At 35.4% G+C, this 21,999-nt stretch overlaps 1 protein-coding gene across 7 annotated transcripts in view; it reads right to left on the bottom strand.

Moving 5' to 3' along the window:
• Positions 1 to 21,999, bottom strand: part of LOC124309369 (glutamate receptor ionotropic, kainate 2) — a 246,677-nt gene that overhangs the window by 133,431 nt on the left and 91,247 nt on the right. Inside the window, exon 1 of one of the 7 annotated variants that reach the window (XM_046772979.1) lies at positions 9,068 to 9,145. The exons of the other annotated variants lie outside the window; for them this stretch is intronic. The gene's annotated coding sequence lies outside the window, so the exon portion shown is untranslated. Of the gene's footprint in view, positions 1 to 9,067; positions 9,146 to 21,999 lie in introns of those variants that run through there. 7 annotated transcript variants of the gene reach the window in all.

Genomic DNA, 21,999 nt, shown 5'->3' on the forward strand with positions numbered 1-21,999 from the left:
TCGTAAATTTTACTAATCTTTGTCCACCGAATCGATTTAGTGAGCCGTACAAAGCGATTTAGTTGAATCTACCAGAGGATGTTCAATGTTTTTATAATACCACGAAAAAAGTGTTACTTCATTAAATTGACTTGATTAAAATCGAGGTTTCGTACTTATAAGTATATTTTATTCGACATATTTTTTTGTGACTCAGAAAATTATCGATTCATCATTTCATCATAGACGATGAGACGTTCTTCGCATGTTCTCCCTGGATCTGGAACGCCAAAATACGTGGCAATGTACGATAAAATCTTATGGCGGTAATTTTTTTTCCCGTTTTGCTAAAGACAGATAAATCGCAGGGGGCTTTTTTTTAAATGGGAAGAGATTTTCAGTAAATTTCTAGTGGTGGAAATTTCACAAAAATATTCCGTTGCAGGCGCTTCAATAAAACGCAAGTTTCGGGCAAGAAGTTGTTCGCAATCGAATTTTAAGGCAAACTTTTTTCCTCTCATTGGAACCCGAGGATATCGGAAAACATTATGGGCACAAAATCGAACCAGCGTATTCAGAAATACAAAAATCCAGGTACGCGAAATTCAATTCATAACGAATAATTTGCAACGAGCGATTGTTCGAATAAGTGAAAGCATGTAAAGCTTGTTTTCAATTTTTCCGTGTTAACCAAGAAAAGCTCAACGATTATACTTCTCATACAGTCTATGTAACGAATGTATATCATATTCCCGCATGTATCCATACTAGAAAAACGATTTTATTATTTAAAAACCCGAAATTGGACCGAAAACTTGAAAATTCGATTCCGAATTCGTTTCTCAGCAGCCTGAACAATGGCCCAAATAATTTGTTCTAAATCGTTGAGGTCATTTTGTCTTTCCCGACTCGAAACGACTCGTCCGTAACTTCAGAAGTCTTGCCTGTAAACATATTTCCACTTTTTCTTTATCTCCTCGAATAAGTCGTGGCAAAAATTGAAAACTCTATCAAATTCCGTGAATAATTATATTGAGAACAAAGTATAAAAACGATCAATTTTGTATCTTCATAAATTTCCATCATCGTCGAAAACTGCGATCAGGAGGGTCGTGTTAACTTATCGTGTATCTGACACATGTCAAAGTTCTGCAAACCTGCCGAAACTGTCTACGGCAGGTGAATCAATTTAATACGAAACAGGTATATAATGCCCATAAGGTTTATGTGGTGTATATATATATACATATATACATATATACATATATACATGTACAATATAAACGCAGCCGGTCGGATTGACAGATATGCAAGTTGAGAGCCGAGCCAATCTCGATGCGAGAATTTTCAACGCTTATTCTCGTACAGCCAGACAAAGTCCCGGCTTCCCGGCAGCCTCCACGATCCCCGGGATCACAAGCCGAAGAGTCGAATTGACGTTTGAAAATATAAAAAAGCTCCTCGACTCAAGAGGGCGAGTATAGTTTAAACTAGCTGGCTGATTTCCATTCAAAACGACGCCGCGTTGGGACGAAAAAGAAAAGAAAAGAAATCCGATGAAATATTTACTCGTCTCAATCCGTTTTATTTTTTTTTTTTTTTTTTTTTTTTTTTTCTTACCCCAGCCGACGTGTCTCAAAAATTTTACAGACACGATGTGTATTATTGGATCCGGAATTTTTTATGACTTTTTTTTAAGTCCAGTTGACAAACTGATTCCGTCGATTTTTCTAAAATCGATGCGTTTTGAACTTACTTCGAGGAACGTAATTGATGCGAATGTTTGTTTGTTTGTTTTTTATGTTTTTTTTTTTTTCGGATTTACTTAAACTGTTTTTGTTTCAAACGGAAAATTCATCAATTCGATGGATAAGAAGATGTACCTACTTGAAGAATAAATTTTTAAGATTCTCTTCAAATCGTTCGTTCGATAAATCGATCGATTACATTTATCGTAATTTCGATCAACAATTTTTCGAATTGAACTGATTATTCGTATTTTTTTTGGTCGATACCGATTAAACGGTTGTTTCTAATCGGTCATTCATTGAAATGATTCCTCATCAAAACCGAAAACTGTCAGTACACAAACTATAAACAAACAACAATCTTAATCTTAATATATATATATATATATATATATGTATATACAAAAAGAAATAAAAAAAAAAAGACAAAGCAATTTCCTTCCTCTTTCTTCTCTTCGCTTTTATATATACATACGGTTGAATTATACACCGTGCCTCGGGTTTAATTACAGCCAATGAGAGTGAAATCGTTCATCCCGACTAACGCAAGAGTCGCAAATGAAGAAAAATAGTGGCTGAGGTGGGGTGAAAAAAAAAAAAAAAAAAAAAAAAAAAAGAATTCAATCTCCTAGCAGATCAGTATAGCCTTGCAGTGGTGGATATAAAACCGAATTATTCCATCAGGGTGATTGAAGCACCGCGTGGATCCTTATACTTACACACGCAGTTTTTACTCCTCCCTGTAATTCGGGCACACATATATCCCGGAATTTTTCCCTCCGTGTATGTGCTCGTGAAAAAGTAAAGAATATACTTTATTCCCGGCATGAGGCGTCGGCCACACCGTTTTACGACTCTGCCTGGGTCTAGCCGGCTTTTTATCCTTTTACTCTTATTCGCCATTTTGTCTTATCTTATATTATCTCGCCGCGCATCTCGCGGACAATCTCCATAGATTTTTATCACGTAACGACCTTGATCATCCGGACGTAACGATTTATTATTCAAAAATCGGAGCCACGGTTTACCCGAAACCATATTGCTCTCAACCCTGTTGCACATTTTTTTTTTTTCAATTGGATCACGTAGTTTTTAAAGATCGTTGTTTAACTTTGCTAGTCAAAATTATTCAATTTATATATATGTTACGATATTTTTAATCATCTCATTCGAAAAAGACTCAAAATCTTTGAAAATTAATTCTAAATTAGATCTGAGATTGTAATTGTTTTTAATTTTTTTCAATAAAGTTTTCAATAATGGTGGTAATAATGACTTTGATCAATTCGTGGAATAATGAAATCGCGGTGAAAAATCTTCGTATGATACTTACGTTTCATTTTGGAATAGAGTTTTTTTCGATACGTTTAGAGGAAACTTTTTGTTTTTTAATTCGAAAAAATTAATTTGTGGAAAATTTTCTCGTGAGAACACAATATTTTGTTGTAAATACCAAAATTGATGAAACTGTTGTTTCAAACTTCCAAAAAGAACAAAAATTGTTGAATAAAATATACTTATAAGTACGAAACCTCGATTTTAATCAAGTCAATTTAATGAAGTAACACTTTTTTCGTGGTATTATAAAAACATTGAATATCCTCTGGTAGATTCAACTAAATCGCTTTGTACGGCCCACTAAATCAATTCGGTGGACAAAGATTAGTAAAATTTACGAAACCACGAGAGCTGCTAATCGATTATCGCTGTCGAATGATATTTTACATCGCAAATCTGTAAAATTCTTTGTCGAAACGGCAAAATACTTTGTGCGACGCGTTAAAAATCCTTTCTCGCAAGAGAAGTAAGACGAGTAGTCATTAAGAGGGGCTTCGGTCGTCTGTCCGGTATAATCAGCAGAACTAAATCATTCGTCGTCTGATAACATTCGACAAGCCTGTCAATTGCCAATGGCACATTTCTCTGTCGTTGTTTGATGTGGCGCTTAATTCGCGAAGCATAAATTACAATCGATCGATCATTTTTTCATTCGCAACAATCGAACAATCATATTTCCAATCATCACAAAACGATTTCACTGCGTAGATCTGATTTCGCAATCGCAAAAGAATCCATGGAATTGCGATGCAAAATATTTTCCCAGTCATCGCTACTGAAACATTTTCTTTCCTGCGCGCTGTGTGATCAACTAGACTTTTCAGTTGTGTCAAAACAATGTTTGGTCGAAAATATGTTAACCCTGAAACTTCGTTGCCAGGATCAAATTCTGGTCATTACGATGAAATTATTTTCCGAAAGTACCTCGACTCGAATGAACTTGGAAAATATTGTAAATTGTAAACTTCCAACACCGCCGTACCTCAAATATATATCCTGTAGGTAGGGCGGAATAAAGGCGAGCGAGGGAAAGCTTTGCCGGAGCTTTTCGAAGCCGGCGGAGCTTTCGCGAAATTGCCGCTACCCGTGCACCCGCCATTTGCGAGAAGAAAACACGCGACGGCCTGACATTTTTCACTCTTGTGGAAGTTCGCTTGCTGTTCCTACGCCGAAACGTACCTCATACCTTATACCTGCCCCGGATATACCTACACGACGCTTTGATGCTTGCAAGTTCGTATGCCCGCAGCTGCAGCCACCGATACTCGAGAGCCGGACTACAGCTTGAGCTATTTTATTCCCTGCAGCTATGCAGGAACGTGTTGTCGACGAATAACGACAATGGAAGTAGAGTCGAGCTGTTTTACCGCGGTTTTCATCCCCCTACCGAATACAAATGTACTCCCCTGCTTATTCAACCCCCGGCTCTCAACTTGAACCTTTCGTTACGTTTATCACGATACGCGAAAAATACTCGCGGAATAAATTCCGATAATTAGCCATTTTTTCACGTCCATGATGAAACGGTCATGTTATATGCATAGTAGGGTGGCCCTTAATATTGGTAAAAAAAAAAGTTATTATTCACTCACCCCTTAAATTGACTCGGAATACTAAGAAATGATTTTTGAAAGTGAAATTAATTTCAATATCAACCCGTGCCCCAAAGGCCCTTTAAAGGAGTTGAAATCGTTTTTTTTTTTTTTATCAATTTCTCTATCAATTTGCATATGGACAATGAATTAAAATTGTGTGGCAACTTAAACTAATCTAAAAGTAATTTTATCGCATTCCGCACATTTATTTGAATTTGTTAAGGCGATGCGGACATTGGAGCAATGTAAAGATAAGAGGCTGAATTTTTCACATGTTATTAATCGCTAATAAATACGTATAAAATAATCGTTTCAAGAAGCAGAAATAAGGAATGTTTTAAGGACAATTTCTAATGTGAGAAAAGGTGAAACTTGTACAAAAATGAGCTGGAAATCAAAATGTAACATCTCGAACGTAATTATTGCCAATCTAGCGTCGTGGTTTTTTGATCCGATTATTTTTCGATTTTCTCGTATCTATTTCACGTCAAAAAATGTAACGCTGTCGTAATACGGATAACGACATTGATTTTCGCAGGGAAAACTATGTGAAACTTATTTTTTTCAAATTTTTCACCTCGATAATCACTCGTAATCGATTTTAACTCCTTGAACGGCCTTTGGGGCACGGGTTAATATTAAAATTAAAAGCGGATTTCACGTTTAAGAATCATTTTTTAGTATTTCGAATCGATTTAAGGGGAGAAAGCAAAAAAATTTTTTTCACCAGTATTAAGGGCCACCATAAATTATATACACGAAAACTTCCAGCGAATATCGTTGTAATTTTTAATCTTTATACAATTGGTTAAATCGTGTATCTCAGGTTTACGGATTATTTAATTTCAATACGCATCTCTGATCATTCAATTTCTCAAAAACAAAATACAATATCATACGATTTCTATCCCGGTTTTACAAAACTTCTATATATATTTTCTAACTCACGGATTCCGTTAAAAGCACAGAACAAAGATAATAATTTTGCAAATCATGTGAGACAGTAACGAAAAGCTCCGATAAAAGATGAAATCTTTTTGCGAGAGAAAAACGCCGGCATTGTCGAGATGTTTTTAATTAAATCCTTAACTTCGGTTTGAATAATTATGCGAACCGTTTCACCCGTTTGTTGCTGCATACCTGTAAACAAGAATGTTCTACTAATTTGAATTCTTGATGGGAGCTAAGAGGAGGGCGGCCGCCTTTCTCCTATCATCTAGTTTCAGAAGCGCATGATAATATATATTAAGCCGCACGTTCATCATGCGGTAGAAACTTCTCGTATAATATAAACTATATGAAAAATATCTGCATAACAAATGACGCGAACTTTTGTCATCCGGTAACTTTCCCCATATCAGTCCGACATTTACATATTCGTTTCAGGTTTTATATCGTCATTTTTTTTCCATTTGATTCAATACTCTCAAGTTTTTGTGTCTTTTCTATTCTTTTTTTTTTTTTAGTGTTTTTCTACGCATCTTATCTTCGAGGGGAAACAAAACGTTCAACTTTGTGTTTTTTGTTCGGAATTTCTAATTCCGTTTTATTATTTTTTTTTTTTTTTGCGCATCTCATTACTGGGAGCAAAATATAAAAACTAAAAGATGAAAACAAAAAAAAAAACAAGGTGAAAGAAAAAATGAAGGGGCGGTTTATTCTAGGTTCGGGGATAATATATTACGAACTCGTTGCAGGCTTGCACGTAGAGAACAACGCGATTTTAAATTTTAGTCAAGGGGTGTTTTCCCCTTACAAAGCTTCTCCTTTCAAAAGAGCCACTCGTTATATAACCGCGGGCGAACAGGTTATGCATACAAAATTCAACACTCGACGCGCCAGCCTTTCGAAATGATTGGACAAACTTATAACAAACTCGGCGCAGAGTGAAAGGGAGAAACGTTTTGTACTTTTATTTATTCTTTCCCCCTCGTCGGTTATCGATGGCAAATAAAAAAAAAAAAAAAAAAAAAAAAAAAAAACCGTCAATGATTACATTTACGCAGCTGGTGCCTGGCGTATTGTTCTTATTAAGTTTCTCAGAATTGTTATTTAACCTTTTTGTTTCTGTAATCGTTATTACGGAAAAACTTGTACAATTCATATTGTTTAATTAATTGTACCGGTACCATACCATTTATTCATCTCGAAAGGATTTTTATTGAGAAATATAGAGTCTTTAGTAATTTTTGAAAATTTTTCGTATCGTGGGTTTTATCAGGTGTTGATATTTCGATTGGGGAAAATATCGAAGTAACGATTTTTCTAACACGAATGATCGAAGCTCAGTGATACGAAGTTGAAGGTGCCAGAATGTATCTGAAAAAGTGTTCTCAAATAACGAGGAAAAACGAATTGCTACACTGAGTGAAATTTCTAGTTCCGGTTAAGGCTCGGTCCTTAACTATTTTCATTTTTTTACCACAATCGACAAAATCTAATTATAGGTAGAAAACGTGAATTAGTTTTCCAGCCGTTACCGGAAACTCTAGTATCCCTTGCTACTCTTTCTCATTACGATCACTGTTACTGTGAAAAATGTAATTTTCCTCAGTGTATCATTGTTGAAATATCAAAATCAAAAATCTGTCGTCAAATCGATCTGTCCGAACGGCGGGTGCATGTGGTTTAAATTTTGGTAAAAAACGAGACACTTGGCGTATCAGCGTGAACCGCATTTACGTGAACGTAGGTAGGTATTAAACAAGGAAGTCGTTCGCCATGGGATTTAGAGGCGTTATAAACCCTTCGGAGGCAGCAGAGCTGCTTGCTATTATGCCGTGTGAAGTTGCCTTATCTGAATCGCAAATGAGACTTCATACGTACAGTTTATATATATGTGTATATATATATATATATATATATATGTCAGCTCGAGTTAGTTGATGCACGTATATGTATACATATGACGTATGATACGTAGAGTACGACGTGTGCGTTTTGGTTTGTATTTTCACCCGGCGAGGGATGAAAACTAACAGCGAATAAAAGACGTTAAACGAGATGCGATTTCATTGATCGAAGATGATATGGAAGTTGAATTTTAACTTTGACAGGTGAGAGGAACGGAAGCGAAGATATACGAATAAGAAGTGTGGAAGTGAGGAGATTTGAAGAAACTGACGGACGATGGAAGCACAGCTTTATTTAAGGCGGGGTTGAAGTTGCTAATTTTAAAAGTTGCGAAAGCGCCTGATTTCGAATTATTTGCCGCGCGAAACTTGAAGCGAAGAAATGAAAATTTGGAGAAACAATCGTTCGGAATTTCGATGTTTCAGATTTTTACATTTTTCTCAATTTCGGAACTTTGACTCGTCGGAGTTACGCCCTTTCGAAATTTTGTACTTCCGGAACTTTGAGCTTGATTTCATTACTTTAAGTTTCGCCAGCAAAGAATTCGGAATTTAACGCTATCGAAACTTTTCAAATTCGTTATTTCAACACCTCCTCGTTTATCACTTATTCCTACAAGCCATTTGACCAAGTTTTCGTGTTTTCATTTTTGTTTTTTTTTTTTGTTTTTTTTTTTCGTTCTTCACTTCTACTTTGCCCTATAACCTCTCTTTTACCTCTTTTATCCTAATTTCGTATCTCTTTCTTATTCATACGTACACATTTGTATAGATAACATGAATATTTATATCAATCTTTGCGTATAACAATATTATGCAATTATACATTATAATATTACAAGTATATAAATAATATTACGTAATGATATTCTTGGCCACGATTTTATTCATTTTATATCGCTTGCGCGTCCGTTGGTGCGTGAATAAACGGGGGTGAAAGGGAGTCAGGCAGAGAGTTTCTTTTCCAATTTAACCGAGAAATATATTGCTCGCTTGTGGAATATATATTTGAATTTTTATTCTCATTCGAATTGTCGCGTCCTTCGCTGTTCATTTTCACGGAAAATTCATGGGTAGATAATTAAACAATCTCAGATATGCACGCCTCGCGAGGCGATCAAATTATTATTTATTATTTATGGTCTCGCATAATACTTACATATTATACTTATTATGAGAAATTCGTCAATATCGTCTCTGAGATTGGAAAATTGTTTGGAACTTATCGGATAAAGATCACCCAGAACCCAATGAAATTTCTGTGAAAATATTCAAAGCCCCCGGTATAAAATTATACGAAACCCCATGAAATTCCCATGGAAAAAACTTGTAACCCCATAAGAATTTCGAAAAACCCCATAAGATTTTCTGAAACCCCATAAAAAATTTTAAACCTCTATAAAAAATTATTCTCTAAATCCGGCAAAATTCCCATAAAGAGCCGAAAACTTGTGAAACTAGATTCTGCGGTATAATTTGCTGAAGCGCAGGGAAATTTTCCATGTAACGACAACTCGGGCAGAATCAAGCGTCAGCCAATTTCGCGAATATTTACCTGCAACGACGGCTTGCCACGTTGTGCAAACATCAGCCTTGTCGCTTTTGGCGGCCAATTATGCGAGGCGTAGTGAATCGCTGCAAGGCTGATACCGATTGCTTGCTGATCATGGGTTGCATGCATGCGGTATATTTGCGCTTGATGATAAATGTTGAAACGATTTATCGAGGCGTCGCAGATTTATCAGGCGAAGTACTTTCGGGTAGGGAATCAGAAGAACTGAAAATCAGAATGGCCAGAATTGCGAATTTAATAAACTGGAATAACAAATATGAGAGAACAGATACTGTCGGAAATTTTAAGACCCGAATGGTGCCCGATAACGATGTAATCGTTAAATGATGATTATAACTTCAAATTTCCATACATTTATATTATATTTACATTATTTCTGGCTCAATGAAAATTCACCGCTTTGTTCTTTCGTGATTGTGAGCTTTCGATGCATTTATGTGCGGAATTCTGACCATTTTGATTTTTGGTTTTTCCGATTATTTACTCGCGCCCGTAGCTTTCAAAATTGACACAGCAGCGTGTTTCGAGCTCTGATTCAAATGATTCTTGTTTTTCGGTTTATTTTACTTTTCAGGCACAATTGATGTTTTTTTTTTTCTAATTCGTCTGCTAGTGTAAATACGGCATTCAATCTCACAACGATTTATTCGTGAAACCGAGTTTCGCTTCAAATACATCGAGAACGGGATTCATTCACGAATAAATGTAATAATGCATCGATCGCGTCAAGTGACCTATAAAATAGTCGCGCGGTATTGTAAAGAGAAAAAAAAAAAAAATGAAAATCAAATATAAGAAAAACGGACGATAAATCGTTATCGGAATAAATATTCCTATCGGTTAGATTGGAACGATAGTTCACCGAGGATTTGAGTAAAATATTTTCATAGATCGATAAACCTGTTGAATAATTCATTGTTAGACGGTGGTAAATTTTTTATTTCAATCACAAGAACAAAAACAAGAAAAAAAATAAATTTACACGGTACAAGGGAGAATGAAAAATGTGTGGAGAAATCATAAATTGAGATGAAATAAATTTTCCGATCGTTTCGAATGAAATTTGATTGTGTCTACGATCGAATGTTCTGTTCTTTTCTTTGATCGTTCCACTTTTTTCACAGTAATTTTTATAAGTGTAAACGGTTTCCGGAAAGATGAAAAGCAAACGGGCCGGTGCTGACGACGGGAATATAAAAGGCGTCGCCATGTCCCAGGTTTATTTCCCCAGCGTTTTATACACCGTCCCGTCCAAAAACGCCACTTCCATCATCCCTATTCTCACCCCTCGAGTATAAATATTAGAAGAACCGCCGCGACGCCGAAAGAAACGGAAGTGCGAGTCACGTCCTCTCGCTGTTTTTTCACCAGCCGAAAATGCAGCCGAAATTCTCTCCTTTTACCTCGGCTATTAAAAAAAAAAAAAAAACAATCAATAAATAAGAAATAACCTTCCGCCAAGTCGATCCCGAAAGTTTTTTCGCATTTTCTTAGATTTTTGGTTTTTTCTTCGATAATTCGACACGGTTTTTTTCATAATTTTATTCCTCTACTTGGTGTTATTTTTTTGATTTTTAGTCAGGGTGATGAAAATCCTGTGTTAGAATCATTGATCGATTTTTGAATAATGGCAAAATTTTAGATACTTCGTGAATTATAGAGTGATTCAGGAATATTCCAACCACGCGAATTTGATTCACAGTTTAATTTTTTTTTCTCTCTCTCTCTCTCTCTCTAAATTCTTTGCATAATTTATTACAGTCCTTGAATCCCGGAACGATGATAATTTTCACGCTCAATAAAGCACAATTATTTTGAATACACACCTTATTCTCAAAGTTTGGAAATGCAGATTTTCCCAAGTTTTCTAAAACTGTGTAACTTCCGGTGTTTAATTTTTTTTTTTTTTTTTTTTTTATTTAAAGATATAATAAATTTTTCGAGTACAGTACGTTGAATATTTCCGGTGTTATAATTTGCAATAAAATATCACAGGTCGCGGAATGTGATCAAAGAAGAAAGAGAGAGAGACAGTGAGAGATGAAGAATGAAAGAAAGGAAATAAAAGGCTGAAAGTGAAAAATCGCGAAGACAAGCTCGGCGTTTCGGGTAACTTATTTGCATACCTGGGGTTATAAGCTATACGTATGCTTGGCGTACTTTGGCCCTGAAATACTCCCGAGGGATAAAAAGTCGGTGGTGAAAAAAGCGCCCACGTATCGCATGTTCGTTTCCAGCTCGAAGTTTTGGTAAAAATTACATTGTACGCGGTAAGAGAAGCAACGGAGTTCGGGGCGAGAATGAGAGGGATGGAAAAATAAGAGAAAGAAGAAACAAAAAAAAAAAAAAAACGAATGGTAGCAGAAAGAAAAAAGAAGAAATTAACAAACTAATAAATAAATTCGCAAACAATTCGCGGTTCGGATCGCGGTGAGTTGGCCAACTGTTTGTGTGCTTGTTTTTTTCAAACCGTGCTCGAAAAATTTCGAGTACATTTCGCGCTTTCGATTAAACTAAACCGTAAACGTATAATTAGCACGTAACGGTGGGGAAAATACGCGAGGGGACGTAGTTTTGGAAAATAATAGTTTTCCTTTTTCTTTGGAAGAAGAGAGAGAGAGAGAGAGTAAAAAAAAAGGTGACGTTCGAGCAAACAATCGCGCGATTGTAAAAATCTATGAAACAGCTGGAAATTGAAAAAAGAAAAAAAAAAAAAAAATGAAAAAACAAATACCGACGAGATTCGACGAAGTTCACGAACGCAACGTGAAAATTTACTTGTGATTGGAAAAACTACTTTGGTAACGATGAATGATGACAAAAAAAAAAAAAAAAAGGATCTAATAAATGTTTCTTCTCAAAAGTGACGAGAAATTTTTTTATTTTTTTATTTTTTTTTTATTATTATTCTTCTTCTTCTTTTCTCGGTATAATAAATAAACCTTTTTTTCGTTACACACAACAAGTACAGCATCCTAGTGATTTCCAAGGGCGCTGTGTCAACCCTTTTATCCAACCCTCCTTTAAGGTCAACGTCAGACGGGCGTGTGTTCGTTTTGACGCATACAGTATCTCGTATAACGGGGATCTAAAAAACCCTCCCCGGTGAATTATGCACGCCGTCGCTGAGGAAACGCGTCCGGCTTTCGTGCGAATTTACAGCGGCGCTAACGTTATCGGGTATAACCGGTGTTAAATCTGCGTCGTCGTTATTTGATATCAAGCTCTATCGCACTTTTTTCTCTATTTCCTTTTCTTTCTCTTTTTTTTTTGTTCCACTCTCACCACGGGACGCAAGATTCGCGGCCCGCCAATCTGCCAATCTGGCGTCGCTGAGTTTGCAGAACAATTCTCAGCACGCGAACTGGTCTGAAAGTAAATTGAGGAAGTAACTGATGATACAGGAAGCTTCGTCAAGAAGTATTCTCTAATTCTGATGCGGCGGTAAACATTCTACGCGAAGAATGTCTCATCAGTCCTACCGGGAATATTTATTCTTGTCGTATGATGATCTCAACCTCGTACAGACGGTTTTCATCATTATCAGTCATCATGGCAAATCATTGTCAGGCTTCTAGGTACCGAACTGGGTCCGCGATTTTCGCGACGCAAGATTCGCGGCCCGCCAATCTGCCAATCTGGCGTCGCTGAGTTTGCAGAACAATTCCGCGATTTTCGCGACGCAAGATTCGCGGCCCCAATCCGCCAATCTGGCGTCGCCAAATTTGCAGAACAATTCCGCGATTTTCGCGACGCAAGATTCGCGGCCCCAATCCGCCAATCTGGCGTCGCTGAGTTTGCAGAACAATTTCGCGATTTTCGCGACGCAAGATTCGCGGCCCGCCAATCTGCCAATCTGGCGTCGCTGAGTTTGCAGAACAATTTCCGCGATTTTCGCGACGGCGTGCAAAGTATTTCCAAGAGAAAAAAACCCCACCGACGAACGATCATAAACCATACGGCAGCGAAACGTGGCGGAAGGAGTCGTGCAAGCACAGCTTTCATCACATCCTGCAGGCGCGTAAGCTCCTGGATATATATATATATATATATATATCTCGCTCCTCAACGTACGCAGTTATTTACGTACGCTAAACGTGTTGCAAGAGACAAGGAAAAATAAATATGAAAACTGAAAATAATAAAGGAACCACGAGGACGAGGATTCTTGAATCTTGGATCATTTACCATTTGCGTCCCGTCCCCTTCCCCCTCCCTTTTTCTTCTTTTCCTTTTTTTTTCAACTTGAAAAACTCGACACGCGATGACAATGAAATAAAAATAATTTTTAAACCCTCGAATTTTCGGTTCAACTTGAATCTCGTTGGATGTGTTTCGAAAAACGAAGAAGTAAAAATAAAAATGAAAATAAAAAAGGAACGACAGGACGAGCAGTCGTGAATGAAGTTCGTGCTTTTTTCATCCCCATTTTTTTTCTTTTTTTTTTCTTTTTTTTTCTCATCTTTTACTCCGACATCTCGCGACGCAAAATGAAATGGAAATAATTTCTAAATCCTGGATCGATATACAATATTATTATTATACCATACAGCTCGAATATTGTTTTACCATGAATCTGTTGCTAAGAACCTTTCAAAGATTTATAACTTTTCACTCTGGTGTCTACCGGCATTGGGGGTTGATTGATTTTAATTCAGGGTTTCTGCAACCCTTTAAATTGAGGGACGGAAAAAAAAAAAAAAAAAACATCAACCCTTTTTCACGACGCGTCTGCCCGCGTAATGCGACCATAGAATTATTAACAAGGTCGGAGCATGCTTCCTGGCGATGTTGAACGGAATTTCTTTATGAAAATTTTTACCGTGAAATGGTGTTTCCTTAAAGGTAAAAAAAGAAAAAAGAAACATGAAGATCGAATACCAAAACGATTTAGTAATTAGTCAAGTTCAATTAATATTAATTCATAAGACTGAAATGTATAATGTGAGAGTGATTACGTTGACAATTCGTTTCCAAATTATCATGATTCAGAATTTTAACTTCCCTTAAAGATTTCTCGCAGATGTGATTCATTTTATTGTATACATATATATATATATATGTATATTTATTTTTTTTTATTTTTTGTCATGATAAAAGTCTGTAGGCTACATTTTTCGTCAAGTATTCGGATTCTGTAATTCGGAAAATTACGTTGTCAAACGGGTTTGAGATTGTCGTGGAACGCAGCCGCAATCGTGACACTAATTGGCGCTTAATACCGAGGTTAAATTGAATTAAATTCGGTCTGGATGCAGTCCAGAGCTCATAGACGCGCCGGAAATTCAATATTAAGGGATAAAGAGCGAGGCACGCAGAGTTTGCGCCTCAATATGTGCCTCTGGTGCTTTATTAAATATGAAATACGTGCAGATATCTCGGAAATTAGTGGTTTTACACATTTGCAAAAGATGTCATGCTCGACAAATTCCGGTAATTCATTGGGTTTCATCACTTTGTTTTTTTTTTTTTTTTTTTTTTTTTTCAATATCTCCTACAAAAGTTTTACAGAAATCAATATAACCCAAAAATAATCGCATATTTTAATTAATGTATTATTTTTTTTATCGTAATCTACGGAGTAGGATCGTTAGAATTGATCAAAAGTTCGAATAATCATTTTTCAATCAATGAAAAATGGAATTTTCCGAAAATTAATCGGACCTTCAGTCGATCGTTTTTCCGATGAATCGATGGGCGAGCCATTTTAGCTAATCGTTTTTCGAATCAATCATTTTTCCAACCATCCGGCCTTTCTGTTTGATAGCATTTTCAACACATCGTTTTTTCAATGAATTCACCCGTTCGATCAGTCATTTTAAACCAATCGGCCTTTTCAATTTCTTGTTTCTTTAATCAATCGTTTTTTCTATTGATCCGTGCTTTCAGCGAATCTTCCTGTTTAATCAATCCGTTTTCTAATTAATTGACCAATTCGATAATCACTTTCCATTCAATCAGACAATTTAATAATCGTTTGTTCAATCATTCGATCAGTCATTTAAATCTATCCTTTATCTAACCAATCGGTCAGTTCAACGAATCATATTTTCGATTTATCGCCTAATCAGACAAATCTTTGATGCAACGAATCGACTCTTTAAATTTCAATCGTTTTTCCAATCAATCGAGCGACCAGCCTTTTCAATAATACTTTTACCGGTAAACCGATTCATCGATTTATTGGAAAAACAATTGAAGTGGAGAATTAAAAAAGGCTGCAAGTTCCACTTTAGAAAAAAAAAAAAAAAAGAGGAGTTATTTTTTTATTTCTCGATGGAATCTTTATTGTTTTTTAATCCTCCTCTTCGATTAATCGAAGCGTACAATGAATCGGTTAATATAGCAGAGATTCGAACGTAATACGTTTATTATGGAGGAAAACTGATTCGCGGTTTGAATACCCGATGCCCCGGAGCACTGGAACGCGATTATCAGGATTCGGAAGTTGGTAAAATTCGCCACCTGCTGGAGGAGGGAATCCCCCAACCCTGAAAGGTCTCGCGAATCACGTAATCTCCGAATTACATGGCTATTCGCATCACGTAAATCTAAAGTCGTAACTCGACGGATCGTATCGGCTTGGCGCTAAAACATCCCGGAATAATCAAACATTCAGACTTTGAAATACGGCAATTTATGGAAGGTTAGTCCTGCGAATCGTGACGCAGAACTCGATTTGACCCCATCGAATTCGATGACTCCAATTCGCTTCTCAGAATCGAATCAATTTTTCCCCCCAACACTTTTTCACAACCACAATAATTATCGCACCACAGTCATGAATTTTATGAATTTACCGTCGGCGCAATTTTTGTCTTGAAAATTGAATGAAATTGTGATAGGCTGTGGAAAAATAAAAAAAATAAAAATTGTTGGAACACATTTTGAAATGCAAATAGTCATCAAGTGAAGAAACAGACCTTTTGTATTAAAATCAACCGGAGTTTTAACTCGAAATGCTTTTTTTTTTTTTTACCTGAATCGAAAACCTTCGATGATCTCAAAATTGAAAACTTTAAGTATGCTTTACAAAAATGTTTAACAAACAAAAAGTTCTAAATTCAAGTTTACAGGTTTTTCGTATCTTTCCACCCGACAATAAATTCCTTCAATGTATGTCAATTTAAACAACCTTCGCAAATTTTCGCGAAATAATTAATCGTCCAAACAAATTCCACTGTGGTTTTTTATTTATTATTATTATTATTATTATTATTTTTTTCTTATTCCTGCAATTTTTTTGCCCATTTGCCGTATCTCTCGATTTACTTCGAAGCAAAGAGAATCTTGAAATGCTGGTCATTGTCACGTACTTAGAGTCAGTTTTCCTGAAATTCTCTTCCGTTAATTTCCGCCCTTTGATTAGATTCGACCTACAGTTTAGCCGTCGATAAAGAAGAGAAAAGAAACGTGCAAAATGAAAGCTGGCATTTCTTACCTCTCTCGTGTCTTTTTCCCTTACCTCTCTGAATAAAATATCAAATAGCACGGTTCTCTTAAATCTCTGTAACAAGTAATTTGGGAAAAGGCAAAGTTCAATCGATTTCGAATTACCGAAATTCCAGTGTATATAGAAATGGGTTTTTTTTTTTTTTTAATTTTTTCAATTATTCCGAGCTGCAATCTCACAGTCTTTCACCTTTTCGTTTCAATTATTCTGCCAATCGAAAATATACCCAAGGATGTTTCACTGAGCAGAAAATTTTTGTTTTATTTGCATTTCATGGAGTGATCGAGAGAGATCGCTTACAAATAATTTTATTTTGATGAGGTGATTTTTCACGATTCTTTATACTTCATGATTTTTAATATTACTCGTGATTTTTGAAATATTCATAGAATTCGTCGTGATTTCTTAGATTTAATACGATTTCTCATGATTCCCACGATTTCGTGCAATTTCTCACGACTTCTAAGATTCCAAATGATTTCTTGAAATTACAAAGAGATATCCGTAATCCCAAATGATTTCTCGTGACTATTAACGATTCCTGACGCAGAAGCTTACTCTAATATTACTGATTTCAGTGTGATTTTAGAGAATCACGAAACAACTTCGAATGATATCGACACCATGATTCCTTGACCGAATCACCCCTTGAAATATACGTAATCTCATCGAGTCTTGTTAGTAATGAAAAATTCGCATCGGTAATTTATCGAGAGAGGACCTTATCCAGCGGAAATGAAATTAACGATAGTATAACCGAGTCTTGGCGTGTCGAATGATTCACGAATTGTAACTACAATTTCCGAATCGCAGGATTTCCAAACTGCTGCAGGCGTATAAACGAAAGACTCGGGAAATTTCGCGGAAACGATCTCTCAAGTGGCCATCTTTCATACCCTCAGCGTTAATGGCCGGTGACAATCCGACCTCGATTGCCTCTCGGCGAGCAATTAATGCTCTCAGCTTACTTTACGCCTCTCTCGGTCCCTTCGATCTAGTCAGTGAAGGGAAAGAAAGAGTCGAAGAAGAGGCGAACCGCTGGACCCCCATGAAATCGAAGGTGGACCGTTTTATTATTGCTATTCGAAAAGGGCCAAAGCACCCAATCATGGAATTAGAACTTCGCAATTCCCACCCGAATGAGAATTTTCATCCTCGTTTAATGCTGAAAACAAGTTTTAAACGAATACCTAACAATGAAATTTCTATGGCTTGTAAATTTTCCCTCGTTATTTGCCCGCTTGCAACGGTGAAAAAATTATCATCGCGTATTTTGTCTTCTCTTAAAGTGAGTAAAAAAGGTGCCTGAGATTAATTTATTTTACATGTAAATCGTCGAATCAAGGTTTAAAGTACTTGACTTCTCAACTACAATTTTACGCTTGAAAAGTGGTCTGCTTTTTTTTTTTTATTTCGATTTATTTACTCCGTCTAAGGCGCAAATTTAAAAACTGATATTTCGGACAGATTTTCAATATTTTTCGAAGCTTTCACGACCGAATTACTATTCACTGAAATTATATCGAAATTTGAAGTATCATCACAAGATGTTAAAAAAATATTCGAAAACATCGTACAGTTGTCGAAGTAACGAATATCGGGAGTTCCAAAGAGTCAACATTTACAAAATAACTATTCAAGTTTTGCAAATTTTTCACAAACTTTTTCGCTGAGAAAATTAGCGATTTTACGATAGTTGGAGATTTAATTACCGAATGAAATTAATGATCTATGATTGATCATGGGAGAACTTAAATGGCAACTGCAAGGTCAGTGAATTTGGGCTCCAAGCTCATGGGGCTTAAATAAATGCAATCAAAAGTTTGGGAGGTGTCAGCCGTTGTTTAAACTACGAATTAACTACACGACGCTAAACAGCCCTACAAATTACATACCCGAAACTTCTTGTTTGTTTATCCATAGAGGCGTTATGCATATATATATACACATATATATATATATATATATGTGTGTGTGTGAAAGCTGCAGCTGTTTGTTTGACCAATTAATCGTATAATTATACTCGTGAATAATTTATGCCCTAGTACATCTGTTTACAAAATAGTAAAAAATTAAGCTAAAAAATAGAATGTATGTACATATTTTGGAAAATACTGAAAACTATAGAAACGGAAAATCTCGTCGATGTTGGAACACTGCGTATTCGGTGAAAAATCAGCGTTTCAATTTTTGCTAAAATCAATATTTTCTCTAAAAACATCTAAATCTTCTTTTTCACCACACTGACGAGAGAAACAAACGAGGTTTTTGATTATCGAACTGTTGAATGAAGCAACGATGGAAAAAAAAGGAAAAAAAAAAAAATTACAGCTGTACACTTAGCGTTATAAATAACAGAACGATGCGATGCGGGAGCTTAAATCCGCGCAAAAATGTGCGGGATGGAAAGCCCTCGGTTTTTCTCTGTAGAAATCTTTCTCCAACTCTATTGGGGATCTTGTTTTTTTTTTTTTTTTTTTGTTTTCTTCCTGTTTTCTTTTTTCTATCTTAAGTGAGAGGGACAGAGAGAGAGAGAGAGCAATAGAAGGCGGAGAGGCGAATCAGTCCTTTCGAATCTTTTTTTTGCCAATTTCAAGAAGGGTGAAATATCCGACACACAAATATATATATATATATATATATATATATATATATATATATATATATATATATACATACATATTAGGGGTGGAATCACGCCGGGATCTGCCGTCTATTTCTCTCTTTTTCTCTCTCTGTTTATCTTTCTCTTTTACACGTTTTTTAGTTTTCTCAATGCTGATATCATCGAATAAATTCGGTAATTGATTTATTGTTTTTTTTTTTTTTTTTTTTCAATCAAGCGTTCGATGCAAAAAAATGCCTTCCATGAAATTCTAGCTTCTTAGTAAAAACTCGATTCCTAGTATTTGTTTCTTCGCACATGGCTTATTCATTTGATTGATTCGTAATTTTGAAGGGTATAAAAGTTGAAGTCAAATCGTTCCGAAAAGAAAACGTGCCGAAGTAAATCGTATTTTTACTTATTACGCGTGTAATAATAAATTTATAGTAATATACATATAATGCATTTATTTTGAAAAACTGATTAAATGTGTTGATAATTTATTAGATGAAAGACAAAAACGAGAAACTAGTAAAATTTGTCCTTATTCGAAGTGATTATATTTCATTCGTCAAAGTTTGAAATCTAATTTTTTAATCCGTCTTCTGTCTGTCATCGAAAATTGTCTGAAAAATTCTTACACTTTTATTCAACCTTCTTAGCTTGATATTTAGATTTTTTTTGACTTTATTAAACGTATGGAAAATATGTGAAAGCATGAGAAACCGATTGTTTGAATATCGGATTAAGAAAAAATATCAAATTTGAATATCTGGATGAAAAAGCGAACAGTGTCGATGATGTTATTATTATTATTAAAATTTCGAGCATACGTTAATTATACACCTGTGGCCAGAAGTAAAGTTTTTACAAATTCTGGATTGTATAAGAATTTACTGAAGGTTAAATTATCGATAATAATCAATTAGACGCGCAATTAATTTTCTGCTCATATAACAGATGTTTGGAAACAAATTTATTCAAATATAGACATTGAGACGTGTATAATCATCTATATAAAGGCGTATGAAATATAACCGACGATATAAAAATTGTCATGCAAAAATATAAATCCCAGGGAAATCTGGAATACTTTTTTCCGACAGAGTAAAAAAAATAAAACAAAAAACAAAAACAAATGGACGAATGAAAAATATCAACTTTTCTCTCTTCGCATTAAGCTTAACTTTGTTTTCATATTCCTCATTTCGTTTTCATCTACGTATTATACATTTTTATTCGTATAACGCTACTGCGACAACTTTATCCGCTTTTAAATTGAGTTTCTCATAATTCACGGTAATTCGTCACATGTACGACGTTGAAACGGTATATCAATTATATTAAATCGTGTAAAGAGTTTCATTTAGAAATCCGTAATCTCTCGATATAAAATTCTAAAGGAAGAAAGAAAATTTTAATTAAATAAAATATTCGGAACACGACATATTTTCGATTACGAAGTGAACGAAAGCCGAGAAAGATTTTTTTTTTTTTTTTCTCATAAGACAAGAAAGAAGTTGGAAAAGTGGAAAAATTGGAGAAAATCGCGCACGATCAACGTGAAAATAAATATAATTGAAAGTACGTTTTCAATCGGATCGTAAGGGTTTCAATTCTGATTTTTTGCTGTTCGATTTTTTCCTCGTTTCCTCAACTCTGTTTCTCATTTTCTAGAATACGACATATTTATGAGTGCAAAATAATCACGATTACAAAATGGACAAAAGCGGGAAAAGATATTTTTCACAAGACAGCAAAAAAGTTGGGAAAGTAAATAAAAAAAAAAAAAAGGAAGAAAAGGACACGCATGATCGTCATGAAAATAAATATATAATTGAATGTACGTTTTCAATCGGATCGTAAGGCTTTGAATTCTGATTTTCGCTCCTAGATTTTTCCCCTCGTTAATCCACACATCCTTTCTTTATTTTTCATACGATGTTTATGACGCATGTACCTACGTTGAAGCTTAGCTGCAAGCACAGAAGCGCCTCGTTATCGTTTCATCGAAGCTCCGCAGTTCAGCCAGCAGCGTTTACTTTGGCTGGTAACGCAGACTGCACACCCATGCTATAACACGCAAGCATGAAAGTCGGAAGTTCGGAGCTTGCAGATTATGCGCGGACTGGATAAAAAGATTTTATATTTCTTTTACGCGCAACAAAAACGTTTCTCGCAGTTGGTGCAAGTTGCCTCGTTGAATTCAACCACGAATATCTTTCCCAGCTTTAAATCTGCTCTTGTATCTTGCGAATGAAAGTAAAAATAAAAATTGCGCATCGAATTGAGCATATTTTCATAACAAAAAAGGGAAAGAAAATATGCAATTTTGCACCGAGTAATCAGCTAACATTTTTTTTTTTTTTTTTCATCTTTATCGTTGTAAAACTTTTTTTTGCGGATGTTGCGGAAATTTAATTTCACTGATCTTGTGATTCATATTCACGTTCGTACATATTGATGTTATGTATAAATTGCAACGTGATTGATGTGATTAAATTATTGTAGTTTTTGATCTGCTAATTTATATTAATGCTCGCGATTTTTGTTCGTTTAAGAAAAGCAAAAATACTGCTCTATCATTTTTCTCTCCATCCAACTTTACAGTTACAAGTAAATTTTTCTCACGCAAAGATCAAAAAAATTCCTCGATAATAAAACAGCTACAAAAACGCAGATTTCTAAATATATGTGTATATTTTTTAAGGGAAACGTTACTTTGCTGCTTTGAAGAAAAAAAAAAAAAACACTCGATCAACGTAACCTGAAATCGATTTATTCGTCGAAAGGATTTTTAAGGGAAAAAATTTGTGTCACGACAACTTTTTCACAACGACGATTCGAATCGTCCTT

Source organism: Neodiprion virginianus, chromosome 7 (assembly GCF_021901495.1).
Source record: "Neodiprion virginianus isolate iyNeoVirg1 chromosome 7, iyNeoVirg1.1, whole genome shotgun sequence".
Taxonomy (NCBI): Eukaryota; Metazoa; Arthropoda; class Insecta; order Hymenoptera; family Diprionidae; genus Neodiprion; species Neodiprion virginianus.